Source organism: Rutilus rutilus (genome assembly GCF_951802725.1).
Source record: "Rutilus rutilus genome assembly, chromosome: 11".
NCBI classification, from domain to species: Eukaryota; Metazoa; Chordata; class Actinopteri; order Cypriniformes; family Leuciscidae; genus Rutilus; species Rutilus rutilus.
This window is the reverse complement of record NC_140216.1, coordinates 26,003,635-26,020,977: the sequence shown is the minus strand read 5'-3', so window position 1 is coordinate 26,020,977 and position 17,343 is coordinate 26,003,635. Positions and strand designations below refer to the sequence as shown.

General features: G+C 44.0%; 1 long non-coding RNA gene across 1 annotated transcript; it reads left to right on the top strand.

Moving 5' to 3' along the window:
* Positions 1–10,068: 10,068 nt before the first annotated feature.
* On the top strand, positions 10,069–10,662 carry LOC311299937. The gene is made up of 3 exons (XR_014629216.1): positions 10,069–10,176; positions 10,261–10,454; positions 10,548–10,662. It is a non-coding gene; the product is annotated as an uncharacterized lncRNA (long non-coding RNA).
* Positions 10,663–17,343: the final 6,681 nt, after the last annotated feature.

Here is a 17,343-nt window from a genome sequence, read left to right as displayed (position 1 = left end):
TTTGAGACTCTTCTCATGCTTGAAATTGCATGAAACTCGAAAGACACATCCCATTTATTAGCCAGTAGACATGTGCAAAGTTTCAGAAACGGGCGTGGTGGAATGGCTCAGTAGCGCCACCTTTAGTCAAAAATGGGGGCTTAGTTTTTCCTAGAATTACAAAACTTGGTACGTATATTGTTCTCATCAAGCCGGACAACTTTCTAATTTATAGTCATTATCTCCAACCAACAGGAAGTCAGATATTTTGGTTTGAATGAGGATTTTCTGGAGAATTTTCTCTCTCTCTCTGTGTGTCTGTATGGGTGGGGGAGGGGGAGGGGGGATTTGTCTATTCCATTTAATCTTTGTTTTTCAAGTTTCAGTGGCTTTTGGGGCCCTTGACATGCTCAAAAACTCTTGAAACTTTGCACACAGGTCAGAACCCGCAGCCATCAGGGCCGGGCTGAAACTGGTCCCCGGGCGTGGCAGGGGGGCTCAACAGCGCCCCCTTGAACACGGTCTGAAAACTTGGTCCATATATCAAACACGCTTGCATGAATTAATATGAAACTCGGTACACATATAGATCTCATCAGGCCGAACAACTTCCGCACTCTAAGTTATTAGCTCCGCCCAACAGGAAGTCGGCTATTATGGGTTGTTTGAAAAACGCATGCTGTGGAATTTGATGTACTCCATGTCAGCATGAAGTCAAGACATTGAGGATGCTAAACTGCGGACGGATTGTTGATATCTCGAACGGTTTGGCCGTGGCGAGGAAACGAATTTATGGCGAGAAAAGATAAAAACGAAGTGTTATAACTTCTGCATACATTAACTGATCTTGATGAAACTTCAGCAGTGTGTTCGTGGTAAGAGGCCGATCACATGTATGTAACTATTGTGAGTCAAAGTTATAGCGCCACCAACTGGCAGCAGGAAGTGTGTCACTTTCTAAATGCTTTTGACAAAAGTGAAGGGGTTAATTTTATGTACAGTCACAAAAATCAGTACGTATATTGGTCTCATCGAGCCGGACACCTTTCTCATTTACAGTCATTAGCTCTGACCAACAGGAAGTCAGATATTTTGGTTTGAATGTGGATTTCTTTGCAAAATCAGCCTCTGTATTTTTACCCACTCCTCTTAAGTGGTTTATATATTTTTTTTGTTACATTTATTATATATATATATATATAAATATAGCTGTGAGCAGCGATGGAGGGCCCAAGCCGGTGACACCGCCACCCCGGTGGCTTTAGTGTAACTAAAGGCACCAGGGTGGTGGTGCCACCGGCTTGGGCCCGCAATCGCTGCTCGCAGCTATATTTATTATTATTATTACTATTTTGTCAAACTTTCGGGCACTTTTGGGGCCCTTAACATGCTCGAAAACTCTTGAAACTTTGCACACGGGTCAGAACCCGCGGCCATCAGGGCCGGGCTGAAGCTGGTACCCGGGCGTGGCAGGGGGGCTCGACAGCGCCCCCTGGAACGGGATCCGAACACTTGTCCATAAATCAGACACGCTTGCATGTAATAATATGAAACTCGGTACACATATAGATCTCACCGGGGCGAACAACTTTCGTGTTGGCTATTATGGGTTGTTTGGAAATGCATGCTGTGGAATTTGATGTACTCCTCCTAGGGAATTCATCCATTCGCCTCCAAACTCGGTGTGCATAAAGTCAAGACATTGAGGATGCTAAATTGCGGACAGATTTTTGATATCTCGAACGGTTTGGCCGTGGCGAGGAAACTAATTTATGGCGAATAATGGAAACAGGAAGTGTGTTATAACTTCTGCATACATTAACTGATCTTGATGAAACTTCAGGAGAAGGGTCTGACTGCAGACTGTGGGCGAGTGGAGCTCTACTCTCAGACAGGAAATACATCACCTCCACTTGGAAAATTCGCGGGGTTTTTACATTCCATATACTTCGCTGTGGGGAAACATCAGCGATTTTCTCCCCTTCTATTCAGGTATTAATTCTAATGATTTTTTTTAAATATAATGTTGTATAATGTTTGTAGAGTGTGCAGGTGTGAGTATTATATCGATTGCTTGTTAATTTAAATGTTTTAAAGTTCTTTAGTTAAGAGATGCACGAACGCAAATCTCCATTTTGAGCAGTAATGGCGCGAGACCACATATAACGTTAGATAACATTTTAGTGTTGGTGTGTTGTACGTATGTTTGTATTTATTGTTTAATTCTGTTTATTTAGTGCTGATTGTTGATTCACGGGTATTGAGAAGTGTAAATGTGAAGAGAATTTGAGGAATCTAACGTTATGCATTTTCAGTTAAAACAATTAAATAATTTTGTACGGTAGCTGCTAACGTTACACGGTTTACAAATCTGAGAGCGCGGATTAGGAACTCGTGGGTACGGTACGGTTTATTAATCCGTGGGCACGATTTGTTAAACTGAGGGAACAGTTTTAAGAATTTGTGAGTACAGTTTATAAACTGAGGGGACGGATTGAGGTTTTTTTCTGCATTTTTACTGTTTTCATTCACGTTTTCTCACTCACTTTCAGAGCTAGGATTAGCATGAAGGATGCAGCAATCTTTACATTTTAAAGGTATGTTGCCACCCTAAAAGTTGAAGGCTTTTTACATGTTTTTTTTTGTCCTAATTTTTTGTTCTATTATTCTGTTGTTTTACTTTTTGTTCCAGGGCAAATTTCAAACAGATGCAGATTACCATGCCGTGCTGTGGGGCATTACCACTGCCCCCACTGTTCACGGACAGTTATACGAAGAGTGGACATGGAAAGGCATTTGGTCTTATGTTATAATCAGCTGACCTCACAGTCTATGCAGCCTGACCTGCCTCGTGCCACTCCATCAGCCGAGCCTTACCTGCATCGTGCCACTCCATCAGCCGAGCCTTACCTGCCTCGTGTCACTCCATCAGCCGAGCCTGACCTGCCTCGTGCCACTCCATCAGCCGTGCCACTCCATCAGCCGAGCCGGACCTGCATCGTGCCACTCCATCAGCCGAGCCTTACCTGCATCGTGCCACTCCATCAGCCGAGCCTGGGCAAGACCACTTGTATGCACGGCAACCGGTGCAGGGTGCAGCAGAGGTTTATGGGAAGTCTGTCAGGTGTCCTCATTGCAATCTTAGTCTCCTCAAGAAGAATTATAACACACACATCTTGAGGAGACATGCTGATTTGTCTCACGACATCACTCAGGCCTGTCATCTGCCGAGTGTTACTGTCGATGAGACAAATGGCATATTTTCTGTGCAAAAAACTGGACATGGGTTTTCTGTGCCTGTCCATGTCCAGAGAAAAACATGGGGAACAATACATCAAGTTAGATGTGAGCTAGAGGAATGTGTGCAGTATCAGTTTTTGGCTCAGCGGAGTGGATTAAGCTACAGTTTGTGCTCTCACATTCGCTCTGAAGACTACTGTAGCGAGATCGCTGCAGAGACATTTCTCGGAGAAGACGTCCTGAGGGATATGATTGCAGCAAAAAATTTTGGAGAGGCAAAAGCTGCTATATGTGTGAAGAGGCAAAAGGCTGCTTGTGCAGCGCATGCTCCTCTTTGTGTGCCTGTGGACTTTGGTGGTTCTCCATCACAAATATGCCTGTCGATCCATGAGCCAGACATTCATAGTTTTAGCCGACTTGGGAGGATAATGGTCACCTACAACACTCAAAGGAACACCTGGCATTGTCCCTGCACGAAGCCACAGACATCTTGTCCACACATAAACATCTCAAAGTGGCATCTTTTTCAAACCCAAAGAGACCTCTTCAAGTCAGAGGTGCCCACAACACCGAGCTCAGAGGGTTGCAGTCTCCTGGACAACACTGGTATCAAGAGAAGTGTGCAGTACATTTTCAAAGAAAAAAAAAATCCCAGAAACACTGCCAAAAGAAGTTACAACACCGAGAATGAAGATTGAATACCCAAAGCAGTTCTTTCCTCTTGAGACAGCGTGCCAGTTATGCCTTGGACATCCTGCACTTGCAGAGGCTGTACTCGTTACCAAAAAAGCTAGGATTGTCAGCATGATGGGCTTGATAGAAAGTAAGTCAAAGAAGCATAACTAATGTAAAGAGCAATTGTGATCAGTGATGGCTAGTATTGTGATGGGTTGACATCAATGTGACTTGTGTTTCACAGACATTTCAACATACCATAGGATATGTCCACAGTGCAACATGGTGTATAGGTACCAGGAGTGGAAAGATGGTCTTCACAACTTTGATAAGCATATTTTTCTCACCCTTGAACTTTGTGTGTTTCTCAGAGAAAATGTTACTGTGAGTATTAATCTTTTCTCCTTAAGATTACTTGACTATGGGCTATATGTACATGGAACATTACATCATTTTTATTTATTTTTATTTTGAAGTTTCTATCCTTAAGCAACAAGAACATTTGTCTCTGTCTAATCTCAGACTTATTTGTGTTTGCTCCACACTTTAGAACCATGTGTCTGTGTCAAGAGTTGTGGATTCATTGGAGGGGTTAAGAGGAGAGAAGTTTCCACCCAGGACTGTCATATTTCACGCCTATTGCCACTTTGAGGCTTTGTGTGACACAGACTACACTTACTCCTGTATCAACTGTGGTTCCCCTTCAGGGACTACCGCTGCGTGTAATCGCAGTGGGAACGCCTCCAGCGTAGTGCGTCTAAAGCATGAATGAAATCAGTCAATGGAGAGAATGAGCATCACGGCGAGTGACGTCATCGACCAGGAAACTATAAAGCACCCCAGAATCACAAGCACGCCAGCTTCTGTTACTTCAGCAGCGCTCTGTGTGTGTTTGAACTGTCTATTTAGTGTTTGTCTGTCCCTGGCAGGAGTTTTCACTATATATATATCTCTATATATTAAAAAAACAAAAATGAGCCAAAACAAAGTGACGAGCGAGCCTCAATATAGGAAATGCGTTCCCCCCTGTACTAGATACATCACAGGCGGGGATTCGCATCAACTATGTGTGGCTTGTTTGGGAGTGCAGCATGCCCAGTCAGCTCTCGAGGGGGCTGATTGTGAGCAATGTGAGCGTCTTCCTATGAGGACCTTGCGCTCTCACAGATCGCTCTTTGAGGAGGGTGGTTTGCTGCGCTCTCCCCGCGGCTCGGGTCCCGCTTCTGTTGAGGCAGAGCGGAGACGCATGTCGTGGGGATCGCAAATGGATCTCACCGGGGGGTGTGAGACGGGCCCCGCCCTATCTCAGCCTTCACCGGAGAGATCCAGTGCCTCTATCCCGGCCGTGGAAGCGCGGTCCTCCGCTACTTCTCCCCGGGTTGAGGCACAATTTGCTCCGGAGCTTCAGCTATCCAGTTCTGAGGAGCTGGATGTTGAAAGCTTCGGATCAGGGGAGGCTGGAGACTCATCATTCCAGTCTCAGCCCGATGATGAGCTTGTTAATGTGCTTTCCCGGGCTGTTGAGAAGCTCAGCATTGAGTGGCCATCTGATAGGCAGGAGTCTCATATTAAAAGCAAACTTGATGATAGATTTTTGCCCTCGCGCACTCATCCCTCTCGCCGGTGTTTGCCTTTTTTCCCTGATCTTCACACCGAGGTGACGAAGACCTGGGTTAAACCAATGTCAGCGAGAATTTACACACACACTTCCAATGTTTATTCAAATATTATGGGAGCTAAATCTAGTGGTTATGTGACGATGCCGAGGGCGGACGAGCTATCTCTCTCCCGAATCGGCATCATCGCTGAAAGCACCGGCTCTCCCCACCAGACCTTTAAAAAATACATCAGCGTTGGTAGGCTTATTCGGCGGCGGGGCAGGCAGCTGCATGCTTGCATACGATGGCTATTATGCAAGCTTATCAGGGTGACCTGCTTAAGGAAGCTAGCGAGCAGGGGGAAATTTCTGTTGAGACGATCAATGAGCTCAGACAGACATCTGATTTCGCTCTTCGAGCCACCAGGCAGACGGCCAGATCAATCGGTCGCTCAATGGCAGCCCTGGTGGCCACGGAGAGGCATTTGTGGTTAAATCAAAGCAAAATGCAAGAAAGAGAGAAATCTGTTCTGTTAGATGCCCCTGTATCCCCTGTGGGTTTATTTGGTGATGCTTTACATTCTGTTACTGAGAGGTTCCAGGAAGAAAAAAGACAATCAGCAGCATTTCAGAAATGTATTCCCCTCAAAGTAAAAATTCCTGGGGCTGCTGGGCGAGGGCAGCCTCAGCCGTCAAGTAGTTATTTTAGGAGAGTGCAACAAAAACAGAGTGTTGCGTCTCGTGCCCCCCCGCAAATTCAGGGGGATGAGGCGGGGCGCTCTCGGACGCGGTCTTTGCGGGGCAGGGCTGATCTGAGGACAGTCATTTTTGCCAAGAAGGCCGCGTCGAAAAGATCCTGACGCGATCAACGCCAGGACTCTGAGGGTGGTCCCCATCGTGAAAGACTTGAGTACACCTCACAAGACCATGGTGCCCTGTCTTTCCCGGTGTCCTCAGGGGTCTGTTCTACTAACCCTGCCTATACAGGGCGTAGAGAGACTCGGCGGGTGATTTCCCGAGGGACGCTCGCCTCCGACGAGGAGGGTTGCAGAGTGTTCAGACCAGCTATTCCCTGCCGGTGCGCCGCTACAGGGAATAGCTGGTCTGAACAGGCGCTGTGTCTGTCACTCGGGATATTCAACCAGAGGCCAGCCTCGAGAGGCTGGTACCCTTAGTAGAGTTTCTGGCGGAATGGGAAATTCTTCCCAATGTATCTCAGTGGGTCCTGCGTACAATAGAAAACGGGTACGCTATTCAGTTCAGAACGCGTCCACCTCGGTTCAGAGGGGTTCTACCCACAGTGGTGGGCCCCGAGCAGGCTCTGGTATTGGAACAGGAGGTAAAAACTCTGCTGCTAAAAGGAGCTATAGAGCGGGTTCCTCCCCCCAGCAGGGAGTTAGGATATTACAGCCGGTACTTTATCGTTCCAAAGAAAGACGGGGGGTTGCGTCCCATTTTAGATCTGCGTCTCTTAAATCGCACTGTAGGGAAGCTCAAATTCAAGATGCTCACTCTCAAACAGATCGTGTCACAAATCAGATCCGAAGGACTGGTTTGTCACGATAGATCAAAAAGACGCTTACTTCCATGTATCTATCCTCCCTCAACACAGGAAGTTCCTGAGGTTCGCTTTCGGGGGCGAAGCGTACCAATATGGGGTTCTTCCGTTCGGCCTAGCATTGTCACCCCGAACGTTCACGAAGTGTATGGATGCAGCTATAGCCCCTCTAAGGCTGCAGGGCATCCGCATTCTGAACTATATCGACGATTGGTTAATTCTAGCTCAATCAGAACAACAGGCAGTTCGGCATCGAGATGTCGTTCTTGCTCACATCAAGAGATTGGGGTTGAGGCTCAACGCCAAGAAGAGTGTGCTTTCTCCATTACAGAGAACCACTTTTCTCGGTGTAGTGTGGGATTCGACGACGATGCAGGCACAATTGTCACCTGCTCGTATTGCTTCGATTCTCGCCGCAGTAGATCAGGTCAAGCTAGGCCAGTCATTCACTGTGAAACAGTTCCAGAAACTGTTAGGTCTCATGGCAGCTGCGTCCAACGTGATACCTTTTGGCCTCTTGCACATGAGACCGCTACAGTGGTGGCTCAGAACCAAGGGATTCTCCCCGAGGGGAAATCCGTTCCGCACGATCATGAGTTCGCGACGGTGTCATCACGCCCTGATCATGTGGAAAGATCCTTGGTTTCTGTCCCAAGGTCCTGTGTTGGGAGCTCTTTGTCGTCACGTAATGCTAACGACGGATGCCTCTCTCACAGGTTGGGGGGCGATCATGAGTGGTCGCCCAGCTCAGGGTCTGTGGCAGGACCATCATCGTCTATGGCACATAAATTGTCTAGAGATGTTGGCAGTGTTTCTGGCTCTGAAACACTTCCTCCCAGACCTAAGGGGCCACCATGTTCTTGTCCGAACAGACAACACATCAGTGGTCTCTTATATCAGCCATCAGGGGGGTCTGCGTTCTCGCCCGCTTTACAAACTGGCACGTCAGATCCTTCTATAGTCCCAAGGGAAAATTCTTTCGCTGAGAGCTATTTATCTCCCGGGGTATTTAAATCAGGGGGCAGACATCCTGTCGAGGCAGGGGGCGAGGCCCGGGGAATGGAGACTTCACCCCAAGGTGGTGGAGCTCCTATGGGAACATTTCGGTCGTGCCGAGGTCGACCTTTTTGCTTCCCGAGAGACATCACACTGTCCACTGTGGTTCTCTCTCAGCCATCCAGCCCCACTGGGGTTGGACGCTATGGTACAGCCGTGGCCGAGGTCATGTCTGTATGCATTTCCCCCGATCGCTCTGCTCCCGGGAGTTCTGGAGAGGGTTCACCGGGACGGGCTCAGTCTTCTGCTAATAGCCCCGTTCTGGCCGGCCCGGGTATGGTTTGCGGACCTAGTGTCCCTCCTCGACGGCTCTCCCCTGGAGATTCCGATCAGGAGGGACCTACTCTCTCAGGCGAGTGGGTCGATCCTTCACCCCCGCCCAGAGCTATGGAGACTATGGGCTTGGCCTCTGAGGGGGCTCAGCTCATAGAATCCGGTCTCTCGACTGAGGTCGTTGAGACCATTCTCCAATCCAGAGCTCCCGCTACGAGGAAGTTATATGCCGCGAGGTGGAAACTTTTCTCCTCTTGGTGTGGAGAGCGCCAACAGGACCCAGTTAACTGCCCGGTTGGTACAGTGCTGGAGTTCCTGCAGGACCGTCTCTCCACGGGGTTATCCCACTCCACACTGAAGGTGTACGTGGCGGCCCTGGCTGCTTACCACGCTCCTTCGAGTGGAGTTTCTCTTGGGAGACACCCACTTATATCTCACTTCCTTCGTGGCACCTTGAGGCTGAGGCCAGCAGTACGCACGAGGGTACCATCCTGGGACCTGGCCATTGTTCTAGAAGGTCTCTCCCTAGCTCCTTTCGAGCCCATTGAGGAAGTTTCGGAAAAGTTTCTTACTCTTAAGACTATCCTTCTTCTCGCTATTTCATCTCTAAAAAGAATAGGAGATATTCAAGCACTTTCGGTGGCTCCCTCGTGCATGGAATTTGCTCCTGGTATGGCTAAGGCCTTTCTCCATCCGAGACCAGGGTATGTCCCTAAGGTACCAACTACTTCTGTTAGTCCTATAGTACTGCAGGCTTTCTGTCCTCCGCCTTTTTTGACGTCAGACCAGGAGAAACTTAATTTGCTGTGCCCCATTAGGGCTTTAGATGCTTATGTCCACAGAGCTGCCCTGTGGAGGAAATCGGAACAATTGTTTGTCTGTTTCGGGTCACCTAACAAGGGGTGTCCTGCATCTAAGCAAAGGATGAGCAAGTGGGTGGTCAAGGCCATCTCACTTGCTTATGTTTCGGCCGGTCAGCCTTCGCCGTTGGCTGTACGGGCCCATTCTACTAGGAGCATGGCTGCCTCTAAAGCTCTTCTTTCAGGGGCTTCTCTTCAAGACGTTTGTGATGCGGCAGGCTGGTCTTCACCGCACACTTTTCTCAGATTTTATTCTCTTGATTTTAGCTCCACTCCCGGGGCTCAGGTTCTCTCGTCGGCTTGTGTCTAGAAAATAACACATGACGGGGACTTGTTCGTATGGGGACGTGGGTATTGCGTTCCCACTGCTATTACACGCAGCGGTAGTCCCTGAAGGGGAACGTCCCGGGTTACGTATGTAACCCTAGTTCCCCGAAGGGACGGATGCTGCGTGTCCTGCCATACTCCCGGCCCCCCTTGGTTCGCTTGCTTCAGTAACATCAGAAGCTGGCGTGCTTGTGATTCTGGGGTGCTTTATAGTTTCCTGGTCGATGACGTCACTCGCCGTGACGCTCATTCTCTCCATTGACTGATTTCATTCATGCTTCAGAAGCACTACGCTGGAGGCGTTCCCACTGCGATTACACGCAGCAACCGTCCCTTCGGGGAACTAGGGTTACATTCGTAACCCTGGATGATTTTACCCACCTGTGGTAGTCATGGATTTACACAGGAAAGGGGTTTTCAAGCTGGCAGGTAAGTGATATTGTGATTATTTTGTGTGTTTACAGTGCAGAAGTGTTGCTTTTGCCTAATGGTGTGATTCATTACAGTCAGTGACCTCAAAGCACCCCCTGATGACTTCAACGGTGAACATGACATTGAGAGTTTTTGGAATTCTGTTCATCTTGCGACGATAAGTCGTGGTTTTTTCCAAAGTGAGTTATGGTGATTACTAAATTTCATCAGATTCTACATTGTAAACACAATGTGGATTAAAAATAATGCATCACATTTTGTAGGCAGTGCAAACAACCCTTTCACTGTCAGTCCAAGCTACGAACACTGGGCACCCTGGATTGGGAGTGAAACGCGTCGAAGTGGCACTGTTCTTAACACAGAGTTCAAAAAAGTGAGAACATGCCCCTCTTCAACTGAAGCACAGCTGAGCAGTGTTACTGAGGACCATCTGATTGATGAGTTGGCAAAACAAAAGGTGATGTTGCCATGTGATGAAGCTCTCTGGGTTTGAAGGGTAAGAAAGTGTCCAGTAAATGTTCTGTTTACAGTTTGTCATAAATATTACCAGGTTGGAGTTGTGAGAAAATTGTGCAAAGCCTGCAACATCGACACCAAGGGCTCCCGCCTTGATCTCATAACAAGACTGAAGGAGAACATGAAGAGCAAACAAACATATGACAAGGTCTTCCAAAGCATATGGGGTGCATCTGGTAAGTTTGTGTCGCTCTGTAAACTATGGTATTAAGTTGTTGTAAGTTACACACTTTACAATCTTTTGAATCTTTAATTTTAGGTGGATGGTCTGTAATACTTTGCCCACATGGCATTGTATACAGCATCAAATTTAATCTACGCGCTGAAAGTCCCAGGGACTTTGCAGACCTGTTACTCTCCTGGAAGCACTTTCCAAATGTCTGTGTTTATGATTTCGCAAGAGGTTTGGCGACACACACCAATTTGCGGGTTCCTCATTCACTGCCTTTCCAGCCTTTTGAGGGCAGACTGTCTGAGCCCACAGAAGAGAATGTGAAGGCTGCCAGGGATGGAAAATTGCTGGTATCACTGCCATGGCTACATGAAAGTGTGCACTGTGGGGAGGATAATGCTCATCCGGTCACTGGATCATCTGAGCACTATGTCTTATATGACCGCTTCCATGAGCAAAATGCCACAGATCCAAAGGACATACTACGCAGGATCCAACTTGTCCCTGAGCTGAAAGGGTGGTTGAATAGCCAAGTTGCTGAGCAGTTCTTTGCCAAAATGTGTGAAAGCAACTACTTCTTCAATAACATGACTCCATCAACCCATGCATTTCTTATGAGAAGTGTTATCCATCATCATAACACCTCCACAAATAGAGCACTTCTGGAAAGGCAGTTAAATTCTGGATGTCGGCTTGAACTTCTAAACACCATCACCTTGTCTACTTTGGGACAAGCTGTCATAGGTGATGCATCAAAACGACGAAGCACAACTGTGGTGGCTCAGGCATCTTCAGCAACAAGTAAATTGCTTTAACATTAATCATCATACAAAGTCAGTCATGTGATTAATCTTGACCCATGTGACGTAATTGTTTGTTTTGTCTAAAAGTTAAAAACTTAATTTAAAACTGTCATTTAATTGGTTCATAACATCAAATGTTGCTGTACTCAAAACCTTAAGGATCTCAACTCACTCCAGCCGAGCCGAGGTCAACTGAAAGCATAGCTGCACAACCACCCACTGATGAAGCACCAACACAAAGTGAGCACTATGAATATGAGTTGAAATAACTAATGCCTACTAACTGGGAAGAGTTTAATGTTGGGGATAGGTGAATGCTACTTTCAGATCAAATGCAGTGAGATTAATGTATATTAGCACTAATAAGACTAACTGTTTCATTTTTCTTGTAGATATTGGCCCTTCGCACCATTGTGGGCAGCATTGTGCAACACTTACTGCCATCAGCAACCTCAGGTCCTGCAGAACAATGTGGGCAGCTGGAGGAGATCATCCCCTCCAGGAACAGCTGGTACATAAATGCATAGCTTATTTGACAGAATTTAATTTCTTCTTATTCTTCCATTGAATGATATTGTTGATTGTATTATTATTATTATTATTATTATTATTATTATGTAATGCTACTTTTAATTTGTCTTACTTGTAGGTCAGCTATGTTCTGGATGAGGGTAGGCCTGCCAATGAAATTCTGGTTAAGGATGGCCCTACATGTTTGACCAGGGAGAACCTGTTATCTTTAGGTCTAAACAGGGAAATGGACTCAGTGGTGAGTGAAAGACTTTGTTGGAATGTTAAAGTACTCGATATGTTTTAATTATTGTATTGTAAATACAGTAAAAAACATTAAATCATATGAACAGGTGGGAAATGCTTGTCTGAGGCTTGTTAAGGAGATAGTCGAGTTACAGGTACCGTATACACATGTATAAACGTATATTTATATATTTATAAACGTATATTTTAGAGGGACCTATGTGAGCTCTGTGCAGTACAACAAAGTCAGTTGTCTTTCTGTAGGGGAAAAATGTCTTTATTATGGACCTCCACATCCCCCCAACATGGCTCCCACCCTTGAGTTGTGACCCTCTAGGCAGTCTTCCTGTAAGTACCTACCCATTTGTACAGTCAACCCTCTACGCACACCTTGGCAATAGAATCGTCATTGGCTAGTAATTTAGATTTTAAATTTTCTATTTTCTAATATTCGCCCAGAGTGAAATTTACTTGCATATGCGAGTGATTTGCTCGCATTGTAGAGGGTTAACAGCAATAATTAAACTGATTTGAATTAACAGCATACCTTGCTTTCTTTTAAGGTCGACTCCACCGAGAAAGATGCACTTATATTCCCGCTGTGGACACAAGGCCATTTTTTGCTATGTGTAAGTAATGCATGCTTTCAAAGAAAGTTTGTCAAGCTATGCTGTTGATGTGGAAAAGCAGCATATGAAGATTTCTTTTTACAACGCTTATTGGAATATTACACATGAAAGGTTTACTCATTGCCAAGACAATTCTCATAGGTGATGATGCCACTCAAAAGAGGAATACTGTTCCTCGATTCGCTGTTTGCACAGTGGGAACAAGGCTTTGGCTACAAGCCCTACCGAGACATATTGAGGTTACAACACGATGATATATTTCGGCAGTCACGTTCCCCTGACTTGCCCACATTAATGCAACTACAATTTTGGCAGTCGTGTTCTTCTGACTTGCCCACGTTTATATACATGTACTCTCGGCAGTCGCGTTCCTTTGACTTGTCAAGGCTGCTTGCACAAACTTTATAGTTATAGTACCTCACGTTCAGAGGATGTAAGCATTGTTGGCATTTCATGTTCAACCAATTTCTTAATTTTATTCTGCATTTCTGAAACGGTTTGTGTTCCCCAGCTGAATTGTACGGTGTGTATTTAAATTGTAAGTATTCTTCGTAACACTGTCTTGATTTTTATCAGGGCTGTTGCACAAAAGCTCATGCCTGGGCCATGGGAAGAACAGTCAGGCCTGGATGTTGAGGTAATAATCATTTGCAATGAAAATGCACAAGAACATTGTATAAGGTTGATAGTCATTGTAAATTCTTCATAATGGGTGTTCTTTCTTCAAACAGGGGCTACCCCTACAACATTTTGGGATCGACTGTGGATTATTTATGGTTATGGTGAGTTGCCAAGCTCATTTTCAGGATGTTTAGTGATGTCCACACAACATCCATTGTCCATTTTTATTCATCTTGGTGAATTTATGCTCATACAAATGGCATGGCAACATAACAGCCTTTCTGCCTTTACAGTATACCTGGTACATAACTATGGAGGCAGCATTTGATTTCACCACCGTAAGTGCAGTCTTGGTGTTGACAAAGATGTTTAATGTTAATTGTGGTGAATTACATTACAACTGTTCTTATCTTCAGTCTGACATGCCATATCTGAGGAGTTGGTGGTGCAAGGTTTTGCTGGAGAACCTTGAAATTGAGGGGTATGGTTTGTGAAATGAAAAGTAGTACATTACTAGATACTACTGTCAAAGTGGGAAAGCATGATGAACATATTTGGTCAATGTCAATTACAGACATGGTCGAAGATTTGCACATTTTACAGAGGAAGGCAAGAAGATGGGGGATGGGAGTCTGCTGCCTGTCTTTCGTGTCCCTAGGAAAAGGAGACACAGCACTTTGGTAATATTTCAGTAAAAAGTAGTGAAAGTAGCATGTATAAATGTGCAGCTGTTTCTTAAATGATCTGTTTTTCTGTTTTACTTTTTGAAGGTACCTACACTCCCAGCAAAGATCAAAAGGGTTTCACAGGATGGTGCAGTGGCCACTGACATTTTGCAGGCATGTGTTCATATTCACTTTAATGTTGATGAAATGGCTTGCAATGACTCCATATTAAATCATGTTTCAAATCTACAGTTGCCCGATGACATTCTCCAGAGGATCCTTGTCTTCGTAGTTCTAGAAGACGGCTGCTCTGCAATCCTGAGGCTGGCTCTGGCATGCCAGACATTTAACAACATTGTCAGCCAGGAGCATTTTCAGCAGGAGGCACACTTCAGATGGCTTGATAGTGAGTTCAATAAGTGTAGTTGCCCCATCTTGTTTTTTGTCTAAACAATTAGGCTAGGTTAATCTCACTCTCTTCCATTTGCCTAACTTGAAACTTTTTACAGTTAAAGATTTGTTAATTTATTGTCTGAATTGTGTGACTGTCATTGTCATTTTGATATTGAACAGGTGTAGTGAATTGGGAAAGACTTTCAAAGAGACACCGGCAAAGCTACAGAAAGCCGTACACCATCTCTAGATGCAGCCGTCTACAATGCAGCCAGCTTTACAAAGACTGTGGGTCTGGCTACCAGGGAAATGGACAACGGGGAGTGCTTGTGGGGTTTTACTCCTCAGATGACAAACCTGGCTACTGTAGCTGGGATTGTTTTTTGGACGATGGAGGTCTTGAAGAGTGAAGTGTGTGTGTGTGTGCGCGCGCAATGTGTCTGATGTAACAATTTCTCACTTTTTTGTAGTTCAAGTGTGTTGTCAATATATATGTTTACCTTTTCTTTAAAAAAACAATAAAATTAACTGGAAATTATTCTTCATTATTTTACTGTGGTTGATGTTATTTTGCTGTAAATACAAAATTCGGATTAATTATTATTTCATATTTTAAATTTTAATATAAACAACATTTTTAAAGTATGTGCAGTTATTGTGTGTTGTCAAAATAATTTAATTTATTTTTACATAAAAACAATTAAAACTTAATTTGTGGAAATTATTCTTCATTATTTTACATTGGTTGATTTGTACATGTTATTTTGCTTTAAATAGAAAATTCTGAAATTATTTTTACTATAATATTATTAAATAATATTAAATATATAATATTATATTTTAAAAAGACATAATACGTAAAAGCTTAGTATACCGCTTCGATATTTTGCGTGAAGATTAGGTCATTTATACATTTATAACAATCGTTTATATATGCGCTCCGGCGCAGTGGAGGTGACATATTTCCGCTATTGAGTGGAGCTCCACTCGCCCCGTAAGTCTGCAGCCAGACCCTATTGAACTTCAGCAGTGTGTTCGTTGTAAGAGGCCGATCACATGGATGTGACTATTGTGAGTCAAAGTTATAGCGCCACCAACTGGCAGCAGGAAGTTTGTCACTTTCAAAATGCTTTGAAATCACTCTCTTATTTTTACCCGATTTGCTTCAAACTTTATGTGTATAATGTAGACACATGGCAGATGTAGACCTGTGAAAGGATTATTGATATTTTAGTTGCCGTGGCAACGCTTCAAATAGACGTTTGTCTATTCCATTTAATCTTTGTTTTTCAAAGTTTCAGGGGCTTTTGGGGCCCTTAATGTAACAACTTCCACACTCTAAGTTATTAGCTCCGCCCAACAGGAAGTCGGCTATTATGGGTTGTTTGAAAAACGCATGCTGTGGAATTTGATGTACTGATCCTAGAGAATTCATCCAATCGCCTCCAAACTCGGTCAGCATGAAGTCAAGACATTGAGGATGCTAAATTGCGGACGGATTTTTGATATCTCGAACGGTTTGGCCGTGGCAATGAAACGAATTTATGGTGAGAAAAGAGAAACACAAAGTGTTATAACTACTGCATACATTAACTGATCTTGATGAAACTTCAGCAGTGTGTTCGTGGTAAGAGGCCGATCAGATGGATGCAACTATTGTGAGTCAAAGTTATAGCGCCACCAACTGGCAGCAGGAAGTGTGTCACTTTCAAAATGCTTTTGACAAAAGTGGCGGGGTTAGTTTTACCTACAGTTTAAAAAAATCAGTACGTATATTGGTCTCATCGAGCCGGACAACTTTCTAGTTTACATTAGCTCCAACCAACAGGAAGTCAGATATTTTGGTTTGAATGTGGATTTCTTTGCAAAATCAGCCTCTGAATTTTTACCCACTCCTCTTAAGTGGTTTATTTTATTCCCACCAAACCTTTTCAATTTGATGAAAACACATGAAAGATGCTAAATTGTGAACGGATAATACATATCTCAAACGGTTTTGCTATGGTGAGGGATTAAAATAATGTCAAAAAAGGAAACACTAAAAGCCTCATATCTTCTAAAAATGTAATTATACACCATTTATTTCTATATAAAATTATACAAATATCACAACTAAACCCATTTTATTCTTTTTTTTCAATTTAATAATTGTTTATTTAATTATAATTATAATAAAAAAAAATTATTTTTATTTTTTATAAATACATCATGTCATTCATAGTGCTATACTGCCCTCTTGTGTTCAAAATCAGGTAGGCCTATTATATCTATATAAAAATATACTAGGTATGTGATGGTGAGAATATTTTACCACCGGTTAATCAACGGGTTAATAAACGTTAATCAATGTTGTGGAATATTTTGAGTGTATAATCAACGGGTTAATAAACGTTAATCAATGTTGTGGAATATTTTGAGTGTATCATAAAATCAGAATAAGGTAAGACAAGTAATATTTTCTGTCTTTTATATATATATATATATATATATATATATATATATATATATATATAGCTGCGAGCAGCGATTACGGGCCAAAGCCGGCGGCACCGCCACCCCGGTGCCTTTAGGTAACTAAAGGCACCGGGGTTGCGGTGCCACCGGCTTGGGCCCGTAATCACTGCTCGCAGCTATAATTGTTGTTGTGACCACACACATGCAACATCCTTACGTTTACAAATAAAGGTAAGGTGAATACAGTGATTTATGAGTTGCAGCAAAAGTGTTGTTTTTTTTTTTATTCATCACTTGATTTATTGGATGAATTGGACTTTAACTACAATAAAATTAA